Here is an 18104-nt window from a genome sequence, read left to right on the forward strand (position 1 = left end):
AAGCCTATGGCAGGCCCAGTCTCTCTCTCTCTCTCTCTCTCTCTCTCTCTCTCTCTATATATATATATATATATATATATATATATATATATATATATATATATATATATATACATGTCCCTCTGTCTGTCTGACTTTCTCTCTTTCTCTGCCTTTCTCTTCTCACTCTCTCTCTGTCTCTGTCTCCCTCTCTGTCTGTCTCTCTCTCTGTCCCTCTGTCTCTCTCTCTGTCTCTGTCTCTTTCTGTCTCTCTCTCTCTCTCTCTCTCCCCTCTCTCTCTTTCAGCACCATGACAGGCTTCATGCCACCATGCTCCTGACCACAATGACATATACTAACCCTCTAAAATTATAAGCAAGACCCAGTTAAATACTTTCTCTTGTAAGAGTTGCCTTGGTCATGATGTCTCTTCACAGGAATAGAATAGTAAATAAGATACAAACATCTCACATACAGAATGATTTTTTATAATATTTTTTCCTAAAATTATGTGTTAAGTTAAATTCAACCCAGTACTAGAAGAAAAATTAACTAGAAAATTAAACTGTTTTATAAATCCTCATTATTTTCAAAATACTTACTGGTGGGTTTTGTGGCCAAAACAAGATGTTATTGCAGATACAAAGTGTCCCCTTAGGGGGAAAAAAGAAAGAGATATGCAAAAAGACAGTGAAAGCACAAATACAGGCAGTTTGATGGCATTTGCAAAAAAAGAAAAATGTTTTCCAAATGTATAAATACATAAGTAAATCCATTCTTTAACATATCTTTATGAGCACAAGACCCAGGTGCATAATGTCACCTGAGATTGAATCTATTATTATAATATTATGTCAGTGTGATGCTACTGAACAACTACCAGTCAGCCTTACAACATAAGTTATACTAGGAAAGTTAATAATGCATTTTTTCTAAACCCTTGGGTAAAAGGCATGGGAGAGAAATATTCACTAACCTACCCATCTGGGTTTCTCTACGACAGTAAACAATCTGATGAAGGGATATATAAATTTACAGCCATAATGTAAGATATCCAGGGCAAGATATCTAATTCCGCAGAAGCAAAGGGTTGTAGAATCTAAATTATCTACAGTGACTGTCTAGGCTGATAAATGCTGCAGATAATTTCTGGCCTCTGTAGTTCACTTTGTCAGTGTAGCTACAACTGTGTTTGGAGAGTCTCACATAAGGCTTTAAATTGACTCATTTGTAATATACAGCAGATGGTTCTTCCCATTTGTTACTCGGTGTTGCCCTATACACTCTCATAACTCCAGCCTTTGGACAGCCATTTGAACATTTTTCACCAAGTAGCCTCCACTTTATAGATAATACTTTGTAGTTCCTGCCTACCAATATAAAGAGCAATTTCAGTAATTCCGGAGAATTATCCACATAGCAGCTTGTAATATCATTTTAATGCACCAAACTCAAAATGAGTTTGCACTATTTTTAACTAGCTATGAAAACCTACTCTAAGATTTTAAAACAAATTATATTTCCCCTAATAGCACATTGGTCATTATAAGGTTCCTATGAGGAAATATTTATTATGGTTCATACTAAGTCAACTTTCTTAGTAATTATAAATTGGCTAAATTTCTAAAAGTTGGTCTCAGCTGGAAATAAACTTTCTAGAGCTGAGATAGCCTATGTTCAATGTCTATGCACCATTATTTTCAAAACTCTTGAAATATTGCAAACTTTTATGGATAAAAGGAATCTTCAAGAAACATGAAGTCCTGCATAATTGTGTCCATGCACTGGAATTTCACAAATATAGGCTTAAAATTAATTCTGTGATCAAAAAAAAATAGTGTCAGCAAGATGACTAAACAATTTTAAAGTCATTTTGCATCAATGCTTCTAAAACGGAACCTCATGGACTTTTTAATTTATTCCTCTTTTCTTTCACTTGTTCCCCAAGACAAGAAAGAAGGCACAAACCTATTATGACAGTTTACTGGATTTATCTTAAATTTCGACCAAGAATTAGAATGCATGTGGCCTTGACCAATCTCGTTAGTCTAATGATAGTAAATTGGATGTGGCTCTTGTATCCTAGCCCCACATGGGGTCTGGCTCCAAGGGAAAATGCAGCCTTCATAACCTCAGCAGATAACAACTGGGCCACTGTCTGCTCAGACCATGCTCAAACATTTGCTGAATGTACGCACTCTAGTTCTGAATTTTGGTTCTTCATTTATCCAGAAAACATTCATTTGCATTTCTATTCTTTCAAGTACATCAGGCTTTTGCATACAACTCAAAATTATCTTCATGGAATCTATGTACTGGTTTTTGATATATGAATAGAATCATTTCCCCGCCCATTTCTTTGTACATATACAAAAGATCTCATTCAATTACAGGAAATGGATGTGCTAGCTTAACTACTTATTTTTTAATACTATCAACAGAAATTGTATTTTTTCCCTTGATGGTCCTTTTTTAAAGGAAGGATTTGTTGTGGGATTTAGGTTTTTATATCTCTTCTTATATTATCAAGGAACTGTACACAAATGTTCCAATGCTCCCCACCTGGTTGGATTACTAAGAACCAATATTGGAGCTGAAATTTTGTCTGCAGATAGTTGACATCAAACAGAGTCACATTAATGATAATTTTATTTGTACTTTTCATCTCCTTTTACTGTGAAAACCCTTTGCAGAAATATTAGCAAGTTAAGAAGCCATCACATACTTTGCTTTACATTTCCTTGGCTTTGATTCAGGAAAGAAACTGTAGCTGCTATGTTTAAAAATAAGACCAACTTCTGAACACCCTAATGATCCTCGGGTTGTCATGATCTCTCATTTGGACTCTGGCAATTATTCTCATATGTACCCGAGATAAGCTCACCAGTCTAGACGCTGTTTCTTCCTTGTCCTTCGCTTTTGCAAAAGTACTTTATGCCCATGCAGTGCCTTTCATCCACAGACCTCAAAGTGGTTCCTTTTCTCTAATATGCCTTTATATTCTCTAGAGAACCATAAAGGCATTTTTTTTATTGTAACTCTAGCCTTCTTTCATAGGTGAAATCTGGTCTGGTTGCTAAGAAGCATGGATTTGAATACACTCTGTAACAGCGTCTACCTTCTGCTTTTTAAAATGGTTATTCTTTTTAATCCATTGAAGTGCATTTGACTATCATTTTTAAAAATCTCCTTTAAAAGTCAAAACGCAACTCTCTGGAAACCAATGAATCTCATTGCCACGGTATGGTAGGTCTCCTGCTTCCAGATCTATAATCATTTCTTCAGTGTCAGTAATAAAATGCTTCGGTAACCTCTGCCAGCCCCTTGGCAATCTGCCTAATAGTGTCAGGCCATTCTCCCCTAAAATCCTATGACTCAAAGAGCCAAGAGTGATGGTGCTGCTGCCATGGCAACATGGAGCATGGAAAGCCTGGAAGTCTTGTCTATTTTACATGAGATACTAGCTAAAGAATGTATGCTACAGAATTGAGGTTTAATTCATTACAAATGTCCCCTTGAGTCCATTTTCTCCTCCTATGTAGACTCACGTGTGCATGTGTGTGTGTATGTGTGTGTGTGTGTGTGTGTGTGTGTGTATGTGTGTGTGTGTGTGTGTGTGTAATTTTGTTTCTGACTTAACTAGTGATTCTTTACCATTCCTCATTTACCATGTGAATATTGTTCAAGATCACATGTATCCCAGTTACCTAAATAATTGAGTTAGCTAGGGCATATGAAATTATATTCATCCTTTCATATCCGCTGGTTCACACACACATACACACACACACACACACACACACACACACACACACACACACACACAAACACACACCGTTAATCTGTGTGTCAAGAACTCAAAGAATCTTGTGATCACTGCCTTGGTATATCAGGCAAACAGAAAAAGAGACAGAGTTGTAAAGTCAGAGGTACTCACAGTATATAAATAAGATGGACACAGAGTCACTTTGCCCATTTGAGAGAAGAGGTCAGGACAGATAATTTGGAAATGGCTGTATGAAGTATAAGTAGAAGTTTAGTAGGCATGGTATCATGGTGATATAGTGCATACCCCAGTATAGTGTGTGTCCTAATAAACTTATTTGGGGATCAGAGAACAGAGCCAGCCACTAGATTAGACATAGAGGCCAGACAGTGGTGGCACACACCCTTAATCCTATCACTCAGGAGGCAGAGATCCCTCTGGATATATGTGTGAGTTCAAGGCCACACTGGAAACAGAGCCAGACAGTGGTAGCACACACCTTTAATGCCAGGACTTGAGATCTCATGTCTTTGCTTGGGAAGGACACAGGCCTTTAATCTTATAGAGGGCCCAAGTTTGGTTCTGAACACCCACATGGAGGCTCACACCATCTGTCACTTCAATTTCAGGGTACCTAATGCTCTCTTCTGGCCTCTGTGGGCACCAGTAATGTACATGGTGTGCATACATACATATATAAGGAAAAACATTCAAATACATGAAAAGAAAACTAGTAAACCCATTAAGTAATGTCCATGATTTTAATAAAGTTATTTCTCCCAGTAGAGACAAATATCCAAAGATGCACAGCCCATTAACTGCATCAGCGGTATGGCATCAAATCCTGAAAAATCCAGTGAGGATGCCAGGACTTTTCTTGCCTCTTTGTAGGACCAGCTTTCCTCATCATTTAATACAATCTCTCCTTGCTACTAAAGTCTACATGCTCAAAGGGAAAGATGTCCTCTAGCAGAGATTCAAAGAAGAATGAGTCACCTCAAACATGAGAACTAATAGCACCTTGAATTTTCTATAGCCCTAAATGAACCAAGAGAAAAGCAAAGTTCATCTATCACAGATTAGATAACTGATTCGCAGACCAAAAGATGATTATGTAACTAATTGAAGGTCACAGAGAAAATCAGCCACCTCGGGATCAGAGGCCAAGCCTCTGACTCATTGTTCTAAACCCCCATTATGTCATTTACTTAAAGGAATGCTGTGGGTTAATCTACAAATGCACTTTCACAAAAGCCTTTCCAAAACCTTCAGATTGACATTGTTCTAGACTAACAGATGATGCCTGAATCACAAAAAGGATTTGAGGCTTTTTGTCTGTTTTGTGATAACAGAGATCCGAAGGCGTTGTTAAGCAACTTGGTGAGGATCCAGTTTGTACTCAAGCCTCTGGCAAATGTTCTGAGAAACTGGGAACCACAGAGTGAAGAGGAATAGGTGGATTTCGAATGGAACACCTCCTTCTTCAGATCTGTAATCATGCACTTCAGTCTTCTTAAGACCGTTCCACACATTTCTTTCAGCCACTAACGTCTCTGCCCAGAGTTGGCCAGGGAATCATTTGCCATCCTAGGCTAGTGACTTAAATAGAATAATACCAACTGTACATTTTTCTGCATATTCAGACCTAATAAGGTACAGAAAAGTTTATAATGGAGTCAAGATATGAGGTTGAAATTGGTCTCCCCCACAAAAGAATAGCAACTTGTTATGGCAGTTTCTCCATTGTTTGTTTTTTTAATGGAAATTGGAATTAAAAACTAGAGCATAATTTTGCTCCTCAGCAAAGGGAAATTTTTTCAAAATATTTTATTCTTCTATATACTAGCATCCTAATAACCTAATTACAAATCAGTGAAATTCCAGAGCAGAAAAAATATTTCTATCTCTACATGTGGTGTCAGTGGTCAAAACAACGGTATACAAACATTCTACCCTGTATGGTAACACAGAGGCAGGAAATGATATATAGCTGGGATCAGTCTAGTCTTATCTACATATATTGTTTTGAATAGCATAAAAATCAGTAGAATACATGTTGGGAGAATGGTAGATATCACTTCGTTAAGTGTAAATTTTTTAAAGGAGCACTGTCAAAGTTTCATTAAAGAAAAACTTTCCTAGTTTGCTTTTCACCAGTCTGTTCTGGCATCCTTCTGTTAATATCAGAATCACCTGAGTAAATGATTGCCAGTGTGTATACTCTGTAGAAATTTCTGCCTGCTGTGACCAATTCAATATTATTGCCACTGTAGTGACGGACACCAGTTTTAGCCAACATGGCAAAGCTGGACAGTTGTTGGTGAGGATAACCAATTTCACTTTGCCCTGTCTGATCACAACATGTGCTTTCCACTTTCCCTAACAAGCTGGAGCCTCAAGTCGATCCACTCCACAGACTTTTTCCTCTTTTGGGGGGCCACTATTTTCCTGCCTTAGGTGTGGGGCAGCCGCCAACCAAGAGTAGCTGTCAAGGTGGCCAAGGAGTGAGAAAGTGCTAAGCCTGAATTTTTATTAAAACAAAAATAATTGAATCCCAGGATGGCTTTTTATGACACAGAAGCCATGACTTGAACCAATGTCAGACCTCCTCCTCAACTCAGCATTCCCTCTTCTTGGTGAGGTCCTGTGCCTCCTCCGGAGGTCACCATGGCAGCCTTTTTGAGCAAACCTCTAGCTCAAGTTAAAAATAACCTCTTAAGTAATCTCCAAGGCCTTTTGTCTATGCTCTGTGCTGCACTTGTCTGTCTTTTTACTTTGATGATCTCCACTCAGCTTCAAAACGTTACCAGTCTGCCTGCCGTGCCCCATGTGTTCCCTCCATTTCTTTACATGATATGACTTCTGCATTGTCCTTCTGATTTGGTCTGCTCATCTGTTTTGCTGGCATCAAATCTTTCTTCTCATCACTTGGAGGCATTCTTAAAGGTCATTCTCAGTTTCCCTTTTGTATATTAATTTCCTATATTACTCATCTAATTGTAGGAATTCAGCTGTCTGTCTCTGTGGCTGCCCACCAAAGCAGTGTTGCTAGCCTATATCCCTTGAGAGGCTTCTTCCAGAGTACTCTGCTGGGAATCTCTGCACTACAGCTGAACACTTCTGAAATGGAATGTACTTCTCTCCAAGCTTCTTTCCCGAAAGACTTTCCTGTCTCTGCTCAGAATATGTCCACATCCATTCTGCAAGGCCCCAACATCAAGTCTCCTACTTAAGAAACTCTTCTGATGCTTTAACAACTCACCCAGTGCTGCCAATTATCCCAGCAACAGCTGCTCCTTCTTTACCACTCACTCTGCTTCTGCTTTAGGCTCCAATGCCTGACCTATTTCTCCCCATTCCCTCCAGCTCAGTTGTTATGATAAAAGTCTTCAACAAAGAGAGAAATTGGAAGAAAAGCACAATGCTCTGCTGAACATCAATACAGGCTATCTTCTGTAATCTTTAACATTATGTCAGATTTCAGTTTTGTGTATCGTCGTGAGGCTATAAGTAGAGAAACTGACATAGAGATGACTACAGTTATGATTATTCATATACATATCAACATAGTGCTATGGTTTGGAACTCAGACATCTTCCAAGGGTCCATGTGTTGTAGACCTGGTCCCTAGTGTGGCAATACTGAGAGATGGTTCAAACTCTGAGTGATGAGGCTAATAGAACATTCCTTAAGTCACTGGAACCTTTGTAAAACAATTTGAAATAATGGGGTAGATGTGATACTTACTGGCAAACATCCTTAAGAGAAAGAATTTGGAATGTACCAGGCTTTGCTGACTCCTCATGGGAGGCCTTACCTTTGCAAAGGAGGAATTGTGGGGTAGAGTGAGTGGGTTGGCTGGTGGGGAGAGGAGGGAGGGAAGAGAAGGGGATCTGTAGTTGGTATGTAAAATGAATAAAAAAAATTCTTAATAAAGAAAAAGAAAAAGAATTTTCTTTCATTCCGCCCAAAGATTATCATAGCTAAAAATAATAAAAATAAAATTTTGCTAATAGAATCTGAAATCCAGTCACCAGTCAAATATTCTCACTGGTCCACAAAATGGCTCCCTAGCTAGTTTTTAAAACTATGATGTACTCACATCTTAAAATTTGCTGTGATATCTAATCATTTTGTTTCTTAACTGCAGTCTTTTCTCTCCCTTCTGTTGACATTTACTCGGTCCTGGAGAATGTCTGACAATTTCAATTTGCCTGTTTCTTTAAAGGTTGTTTATCACGTTCCTCTTTCCCTTATAGCTTATGGGAATATGACCAGTTATAACTAATTTCTAGTTTGTACTGACCATTCCTCCTCATTTTGATCCTTATATACAACATGGATTCTTATTTCAGCTCCCCTCAAGTTTTAATTCCTCTCCTAAAATCCCCCTGCCCTCACATTTTCCCTATCAGTCTCTACCACAGCTATCCTTACGTCATAAAACCCAAGTCCCTTGATTTTGCACTTAAGACTCCCACAAAGTGGCCCTGACCCACTGCTTGGTTTTATTTCTAACTATTCCAGAGAAGCTGCTCCCAGGGCATGCCTTGCTTCCTCGCTTGTCTGATTCTACTCTTTCTGATCTCAGGACACCCTCACCTCCAAGTCTACCCTGCCCAGCTCTGTGAAAACCTTTCTATAGGAAGTTTCTTCAGAGCACTGTGGTGTTTCCAGTCATTGTCTTCCTCGGAACTCACAGTTCTTAATGCTCCTGCCTCATCATCCCTTTGGTAGTTAGTCATAAACGGTCTCAATGCAGCTGTTTACTCTTTTCTCATAGATAATTTATGACTTCTATAACTTTTCCAGTCCCATTGACCACTGTGTCTTTAAGTATATTTTACATTCTACTATGGCAAGACTCATGTTAAGATATAGATACATACATATATATGTATTCTATATGTTCTATATGTATATATGTTATCTGATAAAAAGTCATTCCATAGGAGTCATTTTATTGATTTTTTTTCTATAACAGTAGTATCTGGTTTTACCTGGGCTATCTAGTCTCTGGTTTTCCAACCACTGTTAGGTATGGGTTCCATAGCAAAAAATAATGAGTCCTAATGACATTCTACTAAAGTCATAGATCACTCATTGCCTTGCCCAGCCATCATCAGAGAAGCTTCCTCCTGTAGCAGTTGAGAACAAACACAGAGACCCACAGACAGACACCGTGCAGAGTGAGAGACCTCAGAACATTCAAACCTAAATGGGATGTCTCCATCAAACCCCTCCCCTTTGGTCTCACGAAATCCTGGGAAAGAGGAAGTGGAAAGAGTAAGAGCCAGAGTGAGTGGAGGACACTAAGAAAACAAGGCTCTCTAAATCATCAGGATCAAATTATTATTAATTCACAGACTGAGGCAGCATGCAAAGGGCCTGTATAGATCTGCACTAGGTCCTCTTTATGTACAATGGCTCTCAGTTTAGTGCTTTTATGGAGAAAAGTGGTACTCTGGTTCTTGTGCTTTTTTCCTTCTCTCAATCTCTCTCTCTCTCTTGTCTTGTCCAAGTCCAGTCAGATAGTTTTTGTTTTATCTTGCTACATTTTGTTTTGTTATATTTCATTACTATCCCTTAGAAGCCTATTGGGTTTTTTTGTTTTTTTGTTTTTGTTTTTGTTTTTTCTAATAAGAGATCCATATGGGAGGGACTGTGGAGAGGAACTATGAGGACTAGAGGGAAGGGAAACTAGTAATCAGGATATAGAATGTGAGGGGAAAATTCTATTTTTAATTAAAAGAGGGGAAATCATTAAATATATATTTATCCAACTAATCAGGAAATTAGAGAAAATATAACCAGACAATTGTAAAAATCAAACTTAAAGTTTGAGAGAAACTTAATCTCTGTCAGATCATCATTAATATGTGAAAACTACTCTATATGTTCAGAATAACTAACAATATATCCAAGTACCAAGTTTTATCTGTATATCTTGTCTATATAGTGACAAATATAGTCACTATATTTGAGCAATAGTGGTGGAGGAAGAGTGGGATGAGACTGAAGGACTTGAACTCAAATCCCAGCTCATCTCACACCAAGAATACGCCTTTAGACAAGCTATTTTAATACTTTAAATTTTGGTTTTCATATCTATAAAGTTGGAATTATACCATATTTCTAGTGTGCTGGAGAAGTGGTGAGGTCATAATAAATTCAACCCTTATCAGTTGCAATGTTTTCAATAATTGCTCAATGGATCTAATTGAAGAAAAATCATGTGCTTGCCCCACAAAGGAAGAATAAATCTCATGTTAAAAAGAGACTCTTCAAATACTTGAAATCAAGTCACCTGAAGAATTTGTAGGTGGTAACTCTGAATGTTAAACTCTATTAACTCTGAATATTTGCCAAATCTGCAAACGCTCACTGAAGTGGAGGAAGAACTATAAAACTCACATTGCAAAGAGACTAACTACTCTATTCATCTGAAAGAGGAGAGACACTTTCACAGCACCAAACCTGCACAAATTAACAAGGCTGACTAGGCACAGCTGGACCTGACCGACTCAAACACTTACAAGATTGGTGAGGGCACACAGTTCTGCATGAGATGTAGAAAACCATGGCTACTGAAAAGTACTTCAGTATTGCTGAGAGAGATAATCCACATGACATGCTCAACCTAATCCAGCCAACACTAAAGACTGTTACTGTTACATGATCATGAGCTCTGTTCCAAGGATCTTATCAGAAGAGGTGGAAATTCCCAAGCTATGTCTCCCTCCCTCTTCTTTGCTACAACCCTTCCTGTATAGTCACTAACTTCCTCAAGGACATTCTTCCTTACTCCAAGGTGTAGACAGAAGTATCTTCGGTCCTGCCCAGCCTGCAGTCCCACAGCTGCTTATAAAATAATCACTCAGAGGCTTAATATTAATTACAAATTGTATGGCCTATGACCCCCATACATTTTTAGCTAGTTCTTATAACTTAATTCAACTCATTCTTATTATTCTATGTCTTGCCATGTGGCTTCATGGCTTACTGGTACCTTCACATCTTGCTTCTCCTGGTGGTGGCTCGTAGCATCTTCCCTTTCTCTTCCTCTGTCTCTTCTGGTTGAATGTACCACCTAACCTTCTTCTGCCACACCATTGGCCACACAGTTTTATTTATCAACCAATCAGAGCAACACATATTCACAGCGTACAGAAAGACATCCCACAGCACCAAGTCCTGGCTGCCCAGGAGATCCTGGATAGATTTGTTCCTCATCTACTTGCTCAAACATTAACAATTGAAACCAGTTCTGTCTCTTTCATTGACATTGTCACTTCTCAATCTATGTTGGCCTTATCTGCCTTCCACATCTCCCAGTGACAACATTTACATAAATATATATATATATATATACACATATAGTTTTGAGTCAATACATATACATGTGTCAACACACACACACATACACACAAATATAAAGTCAAACTAATTTTCATTCCACAATAAAATGTCTTTTCTTTACATACTTGTCAGATGACTTTGTTGCTATTTAACTAGAAGTATATTTGGATACTTTATCTCTTATATAATAACATCTAAATATAATTATCATAAAGGGAAATTTGGGGTTAATGTGATCCTATCTATGTTTTAAATGTATTTTATTTTTCATTATGTGTTTATGTGTATATTTGTATGTGGGCTTGTGTACATGGGTGCTGTACCAGAGTCCAAGAGAGGGCAACAGATTGTCTAGAGATGGAGTTACAGATGGTTGTGATCAAGCATAATTGTGAGAGAAACTGAACATGGGTTTCCTGCAAAAATAGTATGTGCTCTTAACCACTAAGATATTTCTCCAGCCATTGTTTCATGTAATTTTATAGCGCAGAATTAATCTTGGCATCTTTGTTGGGGGGACACTCACCACATTCTAAACTCTCCTCAGTTTTACCACTAGTTTGGCATTAAATTTGATGAACTTTACAATTCTTAGACATCATTCCAAGTTTTTTGGACTCACTTTCCCACTTCAGAGACAAATTGGATAATAATATAAGATTGCTACAGTACTCTCTCATGCACAGTTTATACTATTATCTGTATCTGCTTCAAAACTCAATGTGTTCAAAGAGGTTGAAAGGTTGCTCAATAATAAGTACAGCTATCACCATAGACGCATGTAGATAGAAAAGGGTCAGCTAGAATATGCATATTTGTTAATTTTTAAATTATTGATACATTACTTTAGCATCATCTGAAAGACCACAAAGTATCATTTGCCTAAGCAAATATAAACAAAATAAAATTAGGGTTAACTAAAACTCAAGTAAGTTTGGTAATAGACACTCATTATTAGCCTCATTCCCTAAGAAGAAACAGTTGTTAATAAGAGAATAAGAACAAATTCCTATAAAGTAGGATGATAGAAGACTACAGGAGGATCTCAGTGAGAAAACAAGTAAGTAAGTTCTAGCTAGATCAATTGCCTAATGCCTGCCCAACAAGACTAACTGACCCTTCAAAATACATGCAACTTCAGACTACAAGATAAACAGATGGTAAGGGTAAAAACATTCACCAAAGATAACCAAAGCAGAGAAAACAATAAATGGATAGTACAAAAATCTAACACCATGTCTTTTAGCCTTTTTTTTTCCTGTTTAAAAATAGTAAAACATAGTTTGGTGTAGTAGCACATGACTTTAACCCCAGCACTTCGAAGGCAGAAGGAGGATCTTCGCAAATTTGAGGCCAATCTGATCTACATAGTAAGGTCCAAGACAACCATGGCTATGTAGGAAGTAGAAAGACCCTGTCTCAAAATAGAAAAGAAGAGAAAATGAAAAAAAGAAGGAAGGAGAGAGAGAGAGAGAGAGAGAGAGAGAGAGAGAGAGAGAGAGAGAGAGAGAGAGAGAAGGAGGAGGAGGAGGAGGAGGAGGAGGAGGAGGAGGAGGAGGAGAAGGAGGAGGAGAAGGAAACAAAAAGAATTTTTGTTATTCTCCTAAAATATTCTCGCATGAACTATTCTGTACCAAAAGAGAAAAAAAAAAAAAACTGGGATCCTGTACTTTCAACTAAGGCTCATACAAGTCAGCATTGCTTGAATCTGGATAATGTGTTTAGCATAAATGCTAGCAATAAGAGAAAAAAAGAGTACACATTCTTCAGTTCTTCTTTTGCAGATTTGAAACATAAATGTATTGAACTAGATATCTTCTGTACTCCCAGGAGACCCTCAGAATGAAAGGACACCGCAATCACACTTGTGGAGAAAACAATACATTTGCTGAAGGGTAAATCCTGGTCCCTTGTTTTCAGCTCCTCTTTTTGCAAGTGAAATTTAAGCCTCATGAATGTCTAAGTGCCTGAAGGTTTATTCACAAACACAATACAGCTAATTTGGCTTCTTCCTGTCAACACAAGCCTATAAAGGATGAAGTGAAATGTGATGAATGTGCTTGGGGTTGTTGCATATAAAGTTAATAAGATAATTATTAATAATTGCTTTCATATAGCCACTCATTAGCTGATCATCGGATAATCTACTGGGTGATGGTAGCACTCTCCAAAGGAAGGATTCTATAGCTATTCTGATTAATCCTCTTCTTAGAATCAATGCTACCCATATCAGATGCATACAGTCTGGTGACTCACTGGTACTAATTAACTGAGTGCAAATATCAAACCAAATATGCTTTCTAACTCCTGTATCACTGTCATAAAATATATAGCCAGATACTCACACTTCAATTATGAAGTACAAACATGATTAGGTATTTCTACCCTCTCCACTGGTTTAATCGCCACAAAAGAGAAGGTAAGACACAGGATAAAGAGAAGACTCAATGACTACATGCAGGCAGAATAGCTAGCTCTGCAGCCAATCTGAAGCCTTATCCATTCAGCTGTGGATAACCAAAGCTAAATATGATGATACCATCCTTCTTAATTCCCATACTACTTCAACACCAAGTGCCAAGTTTTTAACACTGAGTAATTTGTAAGATCAGCTCTAAAACAATAGTTTCTCAACTTTTATACCACTAATACTAGGTCTGGATCATTCTTTGTGTGGAAAGATGTGCTGTATGCTGTAGGATGCCTTACAGAATCCATGGCCTACCTTTTGGCATTGTGTTGCTGTTGCTGCTGCTGTTGCTGTTATTGTTGATCGAGAAGTGGGGCATAATATGACATGCAATTGGAGTTCAAAGGAGTTCAAAGGTCAACTTTGTGGCATGGCTTCTTTCTTCCACATTTATGTCAAACAGTAAGTGGCCTCACTCACTGCGCACATCTCAATGTCCACAACTTTTATTTTAGCTACCTAACTTATTTGCCCTTATTTCCTCTTACTCCATCAACAACTCATCCTGAAGCCAGAATAACTAAGGTCACATCCTTCTCAGTTTAGGACACAATAGTTTTCATTGGATTGTAGGGGAAAACCTTAACAAAGGCCCAGTGCAGTCCTTGCCTACCTCTTCAGCCTCAATCTCTCTGCAGTCTTGCGTTCACTGTGTTGAACAGCAGCAGTGTTCCTCTGCAGCTGGCATGCTCTCTTCTACCTGCTTTGCAGCTCTTGCATGTGCTGCCTTCTCTGCCCCATGTGATCTCTCTACCATGTCTAATCTTCACAGGCACCTTCAAGGAACTGCTCTGACAGCTAGAACATCAGGAGTAAGCATCACCTGGTCCCATGAAGATTTTAATAAATTGGGTAGAAATGGACAAGGCAGGGGGAGCATATAAACAACTGAATGTATACAATGTCGGGCTATGATAACTACAGGGTAAGGATAATGGGGTGCTGATAGAGACTGAGTTAATGTTTATACAAGGTCATCAGGGAAGTGCTTACTGATAAACCAAGGGGTTATCTGGAGAAGGCTGTTTTGAGCTGACAACAGCAAGATCAAAGGCCCTAACATGAGTTTATCTGTATGTTCCATGAACTCAGAAGGACAGTCATAAGAAAAGAGTATAGAAAAATGAGGTCAGAAATGTAGCTGGAAGCAACCACATAAAGCTCTATAAGAGGAAGCAGGGCCTTGAAGATTTACTTTAAGGTGGGAATCATATTAAGAGGGTTTTGACCAGAAGTCTAATGTAATCTGACTTTCCTTTTAATGGGATTACACTGACTGCAATTTGGAGAATAGACTCTATAACCACTTGGTCAAAGAAGACAACTAATTAAGATTCCATTGTTTTATCTACTTATCCCTTATAATTTTTTTTCAAAATGTGTTTCATTTCCATTAGAAACCTGGATATTCATGCTTTTATCATCTATGTAACACTTTGTATTCCAGCAACTTTACCTTTACTTTTATGATTCTTTGATTAATATTTGTCTCCTTTGTTGGTCCTTCTGGAAGGGACATAATACCATTTTCCATCTCTAATGCCAAGTGAGCATAGAACAACATGGGTTCTCAGTAGATACTAAGGAAGGGAAAGAAACCCAGAGGGATGAAGAAAAGGAATAAGATGAAGAAGGAAAAGGTTGACATATTGTCATTTGTAAATGTGTGCTTGTTGTAAGTATTAAAAAAAAATTCCAGTATGCTTGAGCAAGAAGTATCAGATTTTTTTTCTAAAACATAGGCAAGATTATGCCCTACCTTCCATGGAAGTCTGGTCACTGGGACATAGCAGTTAGAGCTATCTAGCATTTGTTGAGAGCCTACTATGTCCCAAGAGCTACTTGTCTCATTGAACCCTGTCCACAACCTTAAAGAATTTGTATCATTGCATTTTTCAGATGAGCAAATGAACTTGGAGATGTTAGTTACACAGTCAATAAACAATGGAACTGAGGGGTCCAACTCATGTTTAGCCAGCGTGCACACTGCTTCCTCCGGGGACAATCAATGGCAATTTTATTAAAGACTTAGCTCCTGCAATCCATCCTAAAACACAGCATCCTTGTGTTGAGCAAATAGCAGTGCTTATCACAGATGTATTTCTGGGCAGATATAATGTGCAAATTTTCCCCTCACAGAAACAATTTCAATCAGTGCCATACAATTTCATTTGAAATTTTAATGAGACACAACATGCAAAATGTAAAAAAAAAGATGAGAATTAAAAAAAAAACAACTGGGCACACCTAACAGTGGAAGTCACAAAATTGTATCGGCTGCAGCATTAAAATACAGGCAGAATCTGTATTCTCAAATGCCATTTAGAAGGCCTTAGTTGCTGTAATACATTAACAAGAAATATAATTTAATATCACTTTAGGGCATAAAATAATTCTTATTTCGGTATGCTCAATAAGAACAATAACTATGACCAAATGAATGTCTATTTTTGATAAATTCTGAGAAAGAGACAGACGAAAGTCGATTTAAGGCCACACTTGGAGATTTTTTCATCACAGCTGCATAATGAAACATGGACTTCTAAAATATTTATGACAACTTTCATTACTTAAATCTTTTCAGTGAATTTCATTTTCCCCAAAAAGGAACTTTCCATTTTCTGTAGAAAAAATATTCATCTATCTAGAATTAGAATGGCTTTGATATAAATGTGTGTAGACATGAACACATACAAGCATATTATATACATATATGTTTGGTTTCCTCTCAGAAACAGACAGAAGGATTGTAAACAAATTCAATTTTTAGCATAAAATTAGAAAACAAATCTAAAACTCTTACTATGTTCATGTTTTTACACAATAATATAATGTTAGGTTTTTGTCTTATGATAAATATTCAAGTATCATTCATGGTAAGATAAAAAAGATATAGTCTATCTAATAAAGAATGAATCATTAAACTCAGGCACCAAGATACTGTAATCTTATGTTAACATTAACATCAAGACTATGTTAATGGTATACTAATAATTAAAAACAAGTGAAGTTAAAGACAATTACAGTATATGTCAACTTTTATAAAACTTACATATCACTAATAAAAGTAAACAGAAATAAAAATTATGAAAAAATTAGTTCAATATGGAAAGTGGGAATATGGGCTATATTTTGAATTATATACATCTTTATATGTGTTCAGAATATATGCATATAATTTCTATGTGTATGATTTTGTAGTTTTCTAATACAAAAACAGCCAAGATATGTTTCTTTCTAGATAGAAAATGACCAGTGTTACTGTGTTGTTTGTATGTGTCTGTATTCATCATAAATACTATTGTTGCAGAAGGACATTTTTATAGATTCATATATTGTGCATTAAAACTATCCCCCACGCCCTGTACTCCCATTTATCAGCACTTGCCCCTCTCACTTCTGTCTGTTCCCCTTCACTTCTATTTCCATGCCATATGTACATACATGATTTTGTTAATTTATATGAAATCTGGGAAGCACTTATGAGAGAAAGCATATGACAGCTGTCTTTCTGAAACCAGATTAAGTCACTATGACAATCTTTTTTGGGACTGAAAGAATCATAATATACATTCCTTCAGTGTTGCCTTTTAAAAATGAAGTCCCTATAGTCAATTACCTTTATTATTATGAAAAAATAAAAATACTTATAACCAAGGTCAAAAGTTTAAGATATTTAATAGTTAATCAATGAATAAAATAAAAGTTACCACACAGCCTCTCATATACTGAACCACAGGTAGATAATGGTCCCTTGATCGTTTCCACATTAGCCCGTCATTTTACCTAATCTGCATTTCCTTAGCCTTTTAAGAACATTAAGAGGCTATATCAAGTATCTTACTATAATAAAAATACCCACTGTGTTCCCACTCAGGTTGTTAAGAAATCAAAGAGAGAAATTAGGTTAGTTTGGCATGATTTGTTTTTGATGAACCCATGTTGCCTTCTAATTATCACATTATTTTCCTCCAGATGTTTGCAAATTGAGTGAGTGTAGATTCTCTTTGTTGAAATGCACTATGAAAGCCCTGGACAATAGCCTGTGTTTGAAAGGCTTTTTTTTTTTTTTTCAAACTAGGTTTGCTAGCATTTAAAATGGAGCTTATCTGGATGAAAGAAAATTCACACATGCCTTAAAATATGGTGATAATTACTAAAAGGAGACAATTAATGGAGCAAATGACAGAAGAAACAACTGAATTCTGTAAGAGAAACATCAAGATAACAGCAGAGTGAAGGCTCAGGCATAGTTACACAAGTGTAGAAACAGATTTATAGAATAACAGGAAATTGAGCGATGCATCAATCATCTTTCTACAATTTATTAAGATAGAAATCAAAGTGAGTTTTCCATCTTAGATAACCCACTGCCTAAGTGGATTTGAGTAGCACATCTCCTGGCTGATAATTGAGACCCAACTTTAAGTACGACAGACAAAGACATGAGGCTGCATTTTTTAAATATTTCTGTCTCCTATCAGCAGTGGCAGTGAGTGGACAAAACATTTGCCAGGATTGGTGACCTCT

The 18104-nt window shown here is 37.2% G+C and overlaps 1 protein-coding gene and 1 pseudogene across 1 annotated transcript in view; both read right to left on the bottom strand.

The window, feature by feature from the left end:
- Nxph1 (neurexophilin 1) overlaps positions 1-18104 on the bottom strand; it is a 299862-nt gene that overhangs the window by 102175 nt on the left and 179583 nt on the right. The gene's annotated exons all lie outside the window — the stretch shown is intronic.
- LOC107402451 (large ribosomal subunit protein eL30 pseudogene) lies at positions 5741-6683 on the bottom strand (annotated as a pseudogene).

Source organism: Peromyscus maniculatus, chromosome 3 (genome assembly GCF_049852395.1).
Source record: "Peromyscus maniculatus bairdii isolate BWxNUB_F1_BW_parent chromosome 3, HU_Pman_BW_mat_3.1, whole genome shotgun sequence".
NCBI lineage: Eukaryota > Metazoa > Chordata > Mammalia > Rodentia > Cricetidae > Peromyscus > Peromyscus maniculatus.